This window comes from Garra rufa, chromosome 1 (genome assembly GCF_049309525.1).
Source record: "Garra rufa chromosome 1, GarRuf1.0, whole genome shotgun sequence".
Classification (NCBI taxonomy): domain Eukaryota; kingdom Metazoa; phylum Chordata; class Actinopteri; order Cypriniformes; family Cyprinidae; genus Garra; species Garra rufa.
This window is the reverse complement of record NC_133361.1, coordinates 54,966,663-54,978,925: the sequence shown is the minus strand read 5'-3', so window position 1 is coordinate 54,978,925 and position 12,263 is coordinate 54,966,663.

Sequence of the window (12,263 nt, the reverse complement as noted above, 5' to 3'; positions counted from 1 at the left end):
GTTTGGAAACTTCTGCTTTCTTGAATCTTCCCACTTCTACTTCCTGAACAACTTTAGTCAGCTGAAACAGAAGCAAATATTAATGTGCAAACTATGTTTGAAATGCAACATATCACACTCAAGCCATTAAATATTCTAATATACGCTCATATTAATAATCAAGATGGAATCTAGCCAGAGAACATGGTGAATTACACCCACGTGGAAATGAATAGCTTGTTTTCATTGTGCGAGTGGAATTCTCATTTACTGCCTCACATATAGCAAAGCCAGCAGCTTCCAGCTCCACAACACGCTCAGAAAAAGAATCTTTGCTTTTCAGATACTATGTGAATGTTGAATATTATGGGAACAAACTATATGTGATAAAAAAAAAATCACAAAATGAATGAAACATTGATTTTAAAATGTGATACAACTGCATTTGTTACCACTTTCATTTTCTCATTCATGATCCCACAATGCATTAGTTCACCAAAAATGCTTTTTTTAAACATGTAGCGTTAAAACCCTATTGTAGTTGTTAGAATGGCCAAGGATAAGTGATATCCACGTAAAACTGAGTGTGCAGACCAAACCGTAAGTCCTAGAGACTTGAAAATTGGAGGGATGGTAGAAGTCACACCTACATGACCAAGGCTCGCCCCAATTAGCCTGACGGGGCGCTATAGTGATCAAAAGTACAAAATCACTCATAACTCCTAAGCCGTCATTCGCAGGCTCAAGTGTATTATGTTGTTGGGATCCTTGGCTTATGCCAGACAAAACGGACCACCTTATTTGATTGTGAGCTTGGTGGAATTTTCGTTTTTTTTTTTTTTTTTTTTTTGTTGCAAAACCAACCTTTGCCAAACCGGTGCAGGAAGATTCTCCAGAGATTGAATATCAGTAATTATCAAAAAAAGTTTAACTTTCGACCCACTGTCAAAAGTCGCCAAAACGTTCAAAAGGGGGTTTTAGTAAAATGCCTATAACTGCTGAACAGAATGAGATATCTTTGCCAAACTCAGAACACTCTTGTAAAAGCTCAATCTGAGGTCCCAGGAAAGAGCTTGGCCACAAAATGGCTATAACTACACAAACTTTTGTCCTATCACCATGAAAAATCGCCACCATTGGCAGAAGTTTCAGCACCTAATAGACAAGATTAACGAAACAGGCGGGGCCACTTTTAGTAAAATGCCTATAACTCCTGAATGGAAAGAAATATCTTCACCAAACTCAGAACACTTATGTAAGAGGTTAATCTGAGGTCACAGATTAACAAATATTGTGAAGCTTGGCCACTTAGTGGTGCTATAAGCAAGGCAAAACTATATATGCTATAACTACGCAACCATTTGGCCAATCATCATGAAAATCACGGTGCACACTCATGGTCCAAAGTGCCACAAGTGTCTATAAAGACCTTTGCATATCTCAAAAAACATGGCCGCCGTTGGCCGATGAAGTTTAAGCATCTATTAGACAAGGTTAACAAAGGCCCCGAAGGTCTGTGAGAAATTTGAAAGAAATTTGCCACTGGGGGGCATATCGCATTTTTCAACGGCATAACGATTGTACATTGCATGGTTTTCTAAACATAGACGTGATATTCATATAATATGATGGATCTCCTCATTCTAGACAACTTTGCCTCTAGAACCAATGCTGTCAATCAAATTGTTTGTTACATGATTGAGAAGATCTGGAAAAAAACTGCAGTACAATTCTCTGGACTCTCTAGGTCAATAATTATGAAAACATGTTGAAATTTACCCTTTAGGAAGCTATAATGGGGTTGTTCAGAAAAGGGGCCTGTCCAAATTTACCCAAAATCCTATAAAGCCGATAGGAAAGCTCAAAACTTCACAAACCTGGTGAGCGCATGCGACAGGTGATTCTAAACAAGCATGCAAAGTTTTAAGCACTATAAGACAAAAATGCTTTTTTAAACATTGATTACGGTGGTTACAGGCTTGCTAAATAATGTCTTTTTTTCATATGTGCTCAAATGGCGTAATGGTTTGAAACACGTTAATCTCTGCTTGCAGCTATATTTAATTTTATTATTTTAAAAAAGAACATTGTTGAGGGGACAAATTAAAAAGGACCTTGATCTTGTTTTTAGCTGAGGTCTCCTAGATGAGAACCACTGCCTTAGTAGATTTATGAAAATCCTAAATGAACAAAATATGTAACATGGACTGAACAATAGTAACCAATCAGCTTTTAGCTGACTCACTTGACACACACAATTAAAGCAAATTAGCCAAGTGCAGCCGACTGCCCACACAAAGGACTCCAAACGGATGACTGACAGATGATTGTTTGCTGTGTCTTCACAGGATCCCCTTTTTGACACTGAAATGGAGCCCACGAGCAGACGGCTGCGTTTGAGACCGGCTTTCCGGCAACACCATCTTATCATGTATAATTTAGTCACACTGCTTTAATCAACGGTGCGGCTGTTCTCACCTTTAATTATGATTGTGTTAATTAAAACTGTGGCCACATTTACTTCGGAGTACAATGTCACAGTAAGGTGATTTTGCAGCAGGGGCAGCTTTGACTAAGCTTGGTGGGGGAAAACGATACAGGAAGGCTTTTGTTTCAGGCTAATTAATCGCTTGACTTCTCATGACAGGCGTGTAGTCTCAGAATTGCCGCAACCATTTGTCAGTGCCAAGATTTACAGGATTTTGTTGCATCCACAAGAATACATTCAATATATTGTGACTGATAGAGGAGCTTACTGTTGCTATATGAAGAACCAAACCTAAAATATAAACAAACAAATAAATGAATGCACTTTTTTGACACATACTTTAAAAAGGACTATGTGATGCAAATATGTTTAACCATCTATGGTGCCCACTACAGCTGACAGAATAACCAATGAGGTGTTACCTCATATGATAAACAGCAAACTATTCTTTAATCAGTATACATTTACAAGGTTTATTTCCTTTGTGAATTCATAATTTATTCATGAGGGTTAATTAAATATCATAAATAAAACACCAATGAATAGGCCTATATATGATCAGGGATGAGCAGTATTTCAGATAGCCTACATGTATTTGAAATACAATATTTTTTCCCAACCTAGCATTAATATTATTTGAAACAGATTTTATTAAGCGTTTGTGCCAATCTAGTAGGTTTGCTCTTCCATTGATGTCCACTGCTTGATGAAATCATATTCTACATTAATCGCTAGAGAGCGCAACTTCCAGATATTTTTTTTATTAAGGTAAATACATTATTTAACCTAGTAAACGTTACGTTATTTTTGCATGCTTTTTAAATATCAGCGATAAAGTCATACAAGGCTGCACCAAAAATGCTAAATATTTTTATATAAACCCTGAAATTATTATTTTGTTTATCACTGTTTGTAGGCCCACTAAGGCGTTTTCAAGTGACAGTTTGTAACGAAGTTTGAAGCGCAAAGAATCATGGCATGAATTTGCCGATACTTTTACCATTCCTTCAGCTTTACTGACCCACCAAAGGAGATGAAAACTTGGGAAAACGTTCCCGACAATGCCCGGTGCTTATCTTTAGATGTCTGTATGCGTTTAGAGCATCATAAGGTTGCAGAGCTTCTGGACGGAGGCCGGTGGAAAGATGTTCGACATGGCATGCTTCTCTGCTAATTATGTTCAGGTTTTGGAGGTAAGTTCACTTTTGACTAACTTTTGGAAATGGATGTATGTTACATGTATGTTACATGTATATTTTTCTGAAGTTATCTACTGTATGCCTGATTTAATTTCTTGAATCAAAATGCTGAACAAAAACTGAACAAAAACTGTATATACAGTCAAGCCCGGAATTATTCATACCCCTCCTTGCAAATTCTGATTTAAAGTTACTTTTATTTAACCAGCAAGTTTTTTTTTTTTTTTATTAGAAATGACACAGACATCTCCCAGAAGATAATAAGATGATGTACAAGAAGCATTGTTGTGGAAAAAAATATTACACATCTTTTATTTACATTTGAACAAAAAGTGGCATGTCCAAAATTATTCATACTCTTCTCAATAATCAATAGAAAACGCTTCCTATAATTGCTGACCAGCTTTTTGCATGTCTCCACTGGTATTTTTGCCATTCATCTTTAGAGAAGAGCTCCAACTCTTTCAGGTTAGAGGGTTTCCTTGCCATCACCCTGATCTTTAGCTCCCTCCACAGACTCTCAATTGGATTTAAGTCAGGACTCTGGCTGGGCCACTGCAAAACGTTAATGTTTTTGTCTGCTAACCATTTCTTCACCACTTTTGCTGTGTGTTTTGGGTCGTTGTGGTGATCCTTTTTTACCTCTCTCACTATGTTCCTGGCCAGCACTGATGTCACTTTTGGCTTCCGACCACATCCTCTAAGATTTTTCACAGTGCAGAATGTCTTGTATTTTTTAATAATAATTTGCACTGTAGCCACTGGGACTTCAAAACATTTAGATATGGTCTCATAGCCCTTTCCTGACTTGTGAGCAGCCACAATGCACAGCCGCAGGTCCTCAGTGAGCTCCTTTGTCTTAGCCATGACTGTCCACAAACCAACAGCAGAGAGCTTCTGTTTTTCACCTGTTGAGTTGATTAAAACAGCTGTTCCCGGTGAATCAGGGTAATTAGGATGCGTTAGAACAGCTTGGACTATTTGGAATGGTATAGAACTTTGGATTTTCCCATAGACTGTGACAGTTTGCAAAGGGTGTGAATAATTTTGGCCATGCCACTTTTTGTTCAAATGTAAATAAAAGCTGAGAAATATTTTTTTTCCACAATGATGCCTCTTGTACATCTTCTTATTATCTTTTCGGAGAAGCCTGTGTCATTTGCGGTCAAAAAAACAAAACAAAAAACAACAACTTGCCGGTTGAATAAAAGTAACTTTAAGTCAGAATTTGCCAGGGGTATGAATAATTTCTGGCTATATATATATATATATATATATATATATATATATATATATATAGATAGATAGATAGATAGATAGATAGATATCCTTCCACATTCAAGGCCCAGAATGCTACCAGGAACATCGACCAAATAGTCCATGTGACATCAGTAGTTCAATCATGATTTTTTATGAAGCTACGAGAATACTTTCTGTGCGATTAATTGTTGATGTTCTTGGAACCTTTTGGGCCTTGAATGTGCAAGGATCCTTGCTGTCTACAGAGGGTCAGAGAGCTCTTGGGTTTCATCAAAAATATCTTCATTTGTGTTCCAAAGTTGAACAAAAGTCTTACGGGTTTGGAACAACAGGAGGGGGAGTAATTGATGACAGAACTTTAATTTTTGGGTGAACTATCCCTTTAAAAAAATAACTTCTCTCAAATCAGTGTCAGTAAACACAATGCTTCTGTGGTGACAACATGCCCCGCCATAGGGTCTACTTGTGTTATGCGAACTCTTTGATCACTGTACATGCTTTTTCTGTAATCTCATGAATTGCATGTATCATTGAACCCTAGAGCACTTGCATTATAAGGACACTGTTGGAATTCTGCATGGGTGGCTGATCTGTACAGTGTTTGTTGACACTACTTTTAGTCTTTAATGATGTGGTTTACAGTGCATGGTGCCCCCACAATCAGTGGGTGTTTACTGCCCACAGATAGGTTTGTTTAACTAAAAAGAAGTTGCTTACATGTCATTCGCCAAAGATTCTTGCAGCTATCATTCGTCTCCATTCAGACCAGGAATTAATGTGAATGCAGTTCTGTTTGTTTGTGAACACACCAAGGGTCAAGGTCTGGCTGGTCAGTGTGGGCCAGTGAGCCCCTGCTGGTCGATGTCGTAACTACACCATCTGGCAGCAATAATTTGGAAATATCTGTGTATGGAGACAAAAAACGATTTTTCACAAACATGCAGTTCATTATAGCAGGTGTTATACTAGTGCCCAGTTTTTAGAGCTGTACAAGCCGTGATGAAAACGGAAGTCGCAATATATTGTGAATTATATTTGAAAAATTGGTTCTGTACTTTGAGTATTGATCGGCTTTTTAGATGTAGGTTCTGCGTTCAAAATTAGAGAAAGAAGAATGCAAGCTTGCAGAGGTGGGTCTAAATGATCAGAAAAGTCTGGCGTAAAAACTAATAAAAAATCGTTTAATTTAAGATAAATAAAAATGAGAAATGTTGCAAACTAAATATTTTTTGTAAATACTGATAAATGGGCCTAGTAAAGTACTAAATTCATTCAAACTAAAACAAAAAAGTAATACAAAAAAAAAATAGAAATAGAAAAAAATGACAAAAACACAGAAAATACTAAATTAATATTAATAAAATAAATCTTCTACAATTCTAAACCCTAACTACAATTACATATAAAAAAAATATATAATAATATTTTAGAAAATTCTAAGTGTCAATAAATATACTATAATAGTTAAAAACTGTACTGTAATCTATTTTTATTATTTTTGTTTTGGTTGTTTTTGCCAAATGTTTCACGAATGCTTTTCGCATTTACATTTTCAAGGGAGTGTATTAATAACAAGCTTCCATATGTGGATAAAAATATATTTCTTCATTTTCCATCTGTTATCTATAGATGCAATTATACAGGCAGTATTAAATATCATGTCCATATTCAGTTCTATATTTTCTGCAGTTGGAAAGCAAATAGCAAACTGTCATTTAACAGATGTGGTTTCCAATAAACCTATCACAACAACAGCCTGCCTGGAGCAACTTAGGATCTCTCTCTCTCTCACACACACACACACACACACACACACACACACACACACACACACACACACACGTTGGGTTTACATGTTTTATGGGGACATTCCATGGGCGTAATGGTTTTTATACTGTACAAACCGTACTTTCTATTGCCCTACACCTACCCTACACCTAAACCTAGCCCTCACAGGAGATTGTGCACACTTTTACTTCCTCAAAAAAACTCATTGTGCATGATTTATAAGCCTGTTTCCTCATGGGGACCTAAGAAATGTCCCCAGAAGGTCAAAATCTACTGGTATTCCTATCCTTGTGGGGACATTTGGTCCCTACAACGTGATGAATACCAGGTACACACACACACACACACACACACACACACACACACACACACACACCCTAAATGAGCACATAGACTTCTACTTTTGTTGTTACATAAAGCTAATTATACTTACTAGAAACCAAAATCATAATCCTAACCCCAAAAAAGACAAGATTTATTTTCTGTACAAACTGTTTTTCCAAACAAGACTCTCTTGTCTTGATGTCATCAAACTGAGGTTTTATTATCATCTAAATGGTCTTTAGCATTTATATTCTTTGACAAATCAAGTATTTATAAAGAACATGCATCTATTCATTTTGATTCACAAATGCATTATGGTTGGAAATCCTCTGGATTTAAGACTATTCGAATTAGTAACTTGTAAGAATCACTTGGTCTTCAATTGTACAGCATATTTGTTTTAAATTAGTTGTTTGGCCTGCTCTTGCATGTTATTTCAGGAAGGAACCATGAGAAAGTTCTGTTTAGTGGTCTGTGGTCACTCAATTACAAAGATACTTGTCGAATTTATTTCCTCTAGACTTCTGTTGCATCCAAGGATGTGTCAGATTTCCTGCCAGCTATTGGACTTGAGTTTTTGCAGGAAAATCATATGGAATGATTTCTTTGGGGTAGTTTCAAAAATTATTTTGTCATGATAAACAGTTGTAAAATTAGATTAGGTAGATTAGATATATTTTTAACATTATACTGACAGTGCCCATATTTAAGTGCCCATATTTTGTAGGGTCTGCTAGAATACATTTACATGATTTAAAAGACAAAACACATGATTTTGTTTTTTACATATTATACATTGCTGCAGCACCTTCTACCTGAAACACATTTTTTTGTACTTTTACACACAAAAAAGTTTTCCTTTGAGTTTGAGCATACAGACAACAACACTGTCAAAATGAAAATGCTCTATTATGATAGCCAGGCAAGTAGTTGGCGATGACAAAAAAAAAAAAAAAAACAAGTTTACACTGAGATAAAACTATTATTTTCAAAAATTTGCACTTTTTGAATTTTCAAAAGTTTGGGTTTTCAGGCCATTTAGTCCAAGGTTCTTTAAAGAACCCCTCTTTCTTACCTTTTTATAATCTGAGGAGCCTTCTTTCACCACAAATAACCTTTTGTGAAACAGAAAGGTTCTTCAGATGTTAAAGACTCTTTATGGAACTATTTAGACAAAAAAGATTATTTAATGGCATCATGAAGCACCTTTATTTTTAAGAGTGTATGCATCTAGTCTTGTCAAAAGTACAGACTTCGGTACCAGTCGGTACAGAAATTTTAAAAACGAAACTATGGCAATGCAGGACTGTCAGTCAGTGGTGGTGGGCGGAGCCTAAACAATGTGACGTCACACTGTGAGAATCAAAACCGCAGGCTCATTGAGAGTTTTGTATAGGAGATTGAAAAATAAGAAGTGGGTGGATTTTTATCATTGTACGGTGGATGTGTTCACACACTGCAAAAAACGTTACAATGGATTTCGTATAATAGGCTTACTTTCCGTCTCTTTAAAGCCCATCTTTTGAAAAAGCTTAGTCTGCTCTGATTGGTCAATTGGCCCAGTCTGTTATAACTGTTCTACCATTTACAGTGTGTGTTGGAAATGTAACACCCCTTACCATTATTGGTTTTCACAGCTCCAGAGGCTTCATGAGAAGCTGTAAACACTATAGTATATCTTTAAAAAATATGACAGCAATATTGAAAGTCCATATGTTTTTTTGCCCTTGCACTGAAGCGTCCCCTCAACACAGCAATTGTTCTTTGCAGCAGATTGTTTACATGCACAATACTACCTACATTACACACTAAAGGAAGGGTGAAATCTAAAAAAAAAAGTATAAAAGGTGCCTTTTAGCACTCATTAATTGGCCCCATCACTACCATTGTAAATATCATAGAATTTTTTTTTTTAATTTATTTATTGTAAGGAGAGTCAACGTTAAGCCACAGCTGCTGTCACTTTGCTGGTTTTCATTTAGCTAAAAGCTGAAATGAAATGTTTCGGTTTGGATAACTGAATTAAAGGTGGGCAGAGGTGGGTCTAAATGATCAGAAAAGTCTGGCGTAAAAACTAATAAAAAATCGTTTAATTTAAGATAAATAAAAATGAGAAATGTTGCAAACTAAATATTTTTTGTAAATACTGATAAATGGGCCTAGTAAAGTACTAAATTCATTCAAACTAAAACAAAAAAGTAATACAAAAAAAAAATAGAAATAGAAAAAAATGACAAAAACACAGAAAATACTAAATTAATATTAATAAAATAAATCTTCTACAATTCTAAACCCTAACTACAATTACATATAAAAAAATATATAATAATATTTTAGAAAATTCTAAGTGTCAATAAATATACTATAATAGTTAAAAACTGTACTGTAATCTATTTTTATTATTTTTGTTTTGGTTGTTTTTGCCAAATGTTTCACGAATGCTTTTCGCATTTACATTTTCAAGGGAGTGTATTAATAACAAGCTTCCATATGTGGATAAAAATATATTTCTTCATTTTCCATCTGTTATCTATAGATGCAATTATACAGGCAGTATTAAATATCATGTCCATATTCAGTTCTATATTTTCTGCAGTTGGAAAGCAAATAGCAAACTGTCATTTAACAGATGTGGTTTCCAATAAACCTATCACAACAACAGCCTGCCTGGAGCAACTTAGGATCTCTCTCTCTCTCACACACACACACACACACACACACACACACACACACACACACACACACACACACGTTGGGTTTACATGTTTTATGGGGACATTCCATGGGCGTAATGGTTTTTATACTGTACAAACCGTACTTTCTATTGCCCTACACCTACCCTACACCTAAACCTAGCCCTCACAGGAGATTGTGCACACTTTTACTTCCTCAAAAAAACTCATTGTGCATGATTTATAAGCCTGTTTCCTCATGGGGACCTAAGAAATGTCCCCAGAAGGTCAAAATCTACTGGTATTCCTATCCTTGTGGGGACATTTGGTCCCTACAACGTGATGAATACCAGGTACACACACACACACACACACACACACACACACACACACACACACACACCCTAAATGAGCACATAGACTTCTACTTTTGTTGTTACATAAAGCTAATTATACTTACTAGAAACCAAAATCATAATCCTAACCCCAAAAAAGACAAGATTTATTTTCTGTACAAACTGTTTTTCCAAACAAGACTCTCTTGTCTTGATGTCATCAAACTGAGGTTTTATTATCATCTAAATGGTCTTTAGCATTTATATTCTTTGACAAATCAAGTATTTATAAAGAACATGCATCTATTCATTTTGATTCACAAATGCATTATGGTTGGAAATCCTCTGGATTTAAGACTATTCGAATTAGTAACTTGTAAGAATCACTTGGTCTTCAATTGTACAGCATATTTGTTTTAAATTAGTTGTTTGGCCTGCTCTTGCATGTTATTTCAGGAAGGAACCATGAGAAAGTTCTGTTTAGTGGTCTGTGGTCACTCAATTACAAAGATACTTGTCGAATTTATTTCCTCTAGACTTCTGTTGCATCCAAGGATGTGTCAGATTTCCTGCCAGCTATTGGACTTGAGTTTTTGCAGGAAAACTTTCCTTCAAAATGCCCTATTTATGCTCCAGTCTCAAGACGGCATTTTGTCTGCTGTCTTCCTCACTTCCTTCCCTTTTAGCGATCCTTCTTGTCAGAACAGAAGAGCACTTCTAGCTGTTTGAGAGTGTCATTAAAGCAAGAAATGAGGGACCGCATGGGCAGCAGACCCTGCACACAAGGGTTAATTTGATTTAGTAGAAAAGGAGAGTTTGACAGTACAAAACAGGCCTTGTTGCTTAAAAGAGTGCCATCGCTCCATCCAAACAGTGTCAGACATTGTGCTGCTGCTCAGCTCTCAGAGAACAGCCAGATTACGGCACTAGACTCTCTTAAGTCTCCTACATCTGGAACTCCCAAACAAAGGCTTTTAGAAATCACTTCAGCCCAGAAACCAGAGCAAGACATTTTTCATCTGACCCCTCTTTTGGGAAATGTGAAAAAAGATGAGCTAAGTGACATGCTGGTTCATTCTTTCCATGTCTTTGGCGCTGTTGACCCTGCGATATGGGTCATTTCATGCATGAAGGAGTGAGGAGTTCCATGTGTGAGAAGTTTGGCTGCCTCTCCTGAGTCACTTGGACTGGTCATAGATGTGCACAGGACTGCATTTTCTTAATTAAGTGGACTTCTTTTGAAATCTCTGGGAAAGGCTTGTTTGGAGTAGTATGGTAAGAGCTTTGCTATTTGATTAGGACTTTTAAATCGAGGTTACTGCAATGCATTTAGAATATGGAATGGTTTCTTTGGGGTTTTAGTTGGTTTGGGGTTTCAAACATTATGTTGTCATGACAAAAAGTTGTAAAGTTAAATATAATTGTACACATAATTTGACAGAATCCAAGGTTAGTGATGCGTTTATAATATGGAATGATTTCTTTGGGGTAGTTTCAAAAATTATTTTGTCATGATAAACAGTTGTAAAATTAGATTAGGTAGATTAGATATATTTTTAACATTATACTGACAGTGCCCATATTTAAGTGCCCATATTTTGTAGGGTCTGCTAGAATACATTTACATGATTTAAAAGACAAAACACATGATTTTGTTTTTTACATATTATACATTGCTGCAGCACCTTCTACCTGAAACACATTTTTTTGTACTTTTACACACAAAAAAGTTTTCCTTTGAGTTTGAGCATACAGACAACAACACTGTCAAAATGAAAATGCTCTATTATGATAGCCAGGCAAGTAGTTGGCGATGACAAAAAAAAAAAAAAAAACAAGTTTACACTGAGATAAAACTATTATTTTCAAAAATTTGCACTTTTTGAATTTTCAAAAGTTTGGGTTTTCAGGCCATTTAGTCCAAGGTTCTTTAAAGAACCCCTCTTTCTTACCTTTTTATAATCTGAGGAGCCTTCTTTCACCACAAATAACCTTTTGTGAAACAGAAAGGTTCTTCAGATGTTAAAGACTCTTTATGGAACTATTTAGACAAAAAAGATTATTTAATGGCATCATGAAGCACCTTTATTTTTAAGAGTGTATGCATCTAGTCTTGTCAAAAGTACAGACTTCGGTACCAGTCGGTACAGAAATTTTAAAAACGAAACTATGGCAATGCAGGACTGTCAGTCAGTGGTGGTGGGCGGAGCCTAAACAA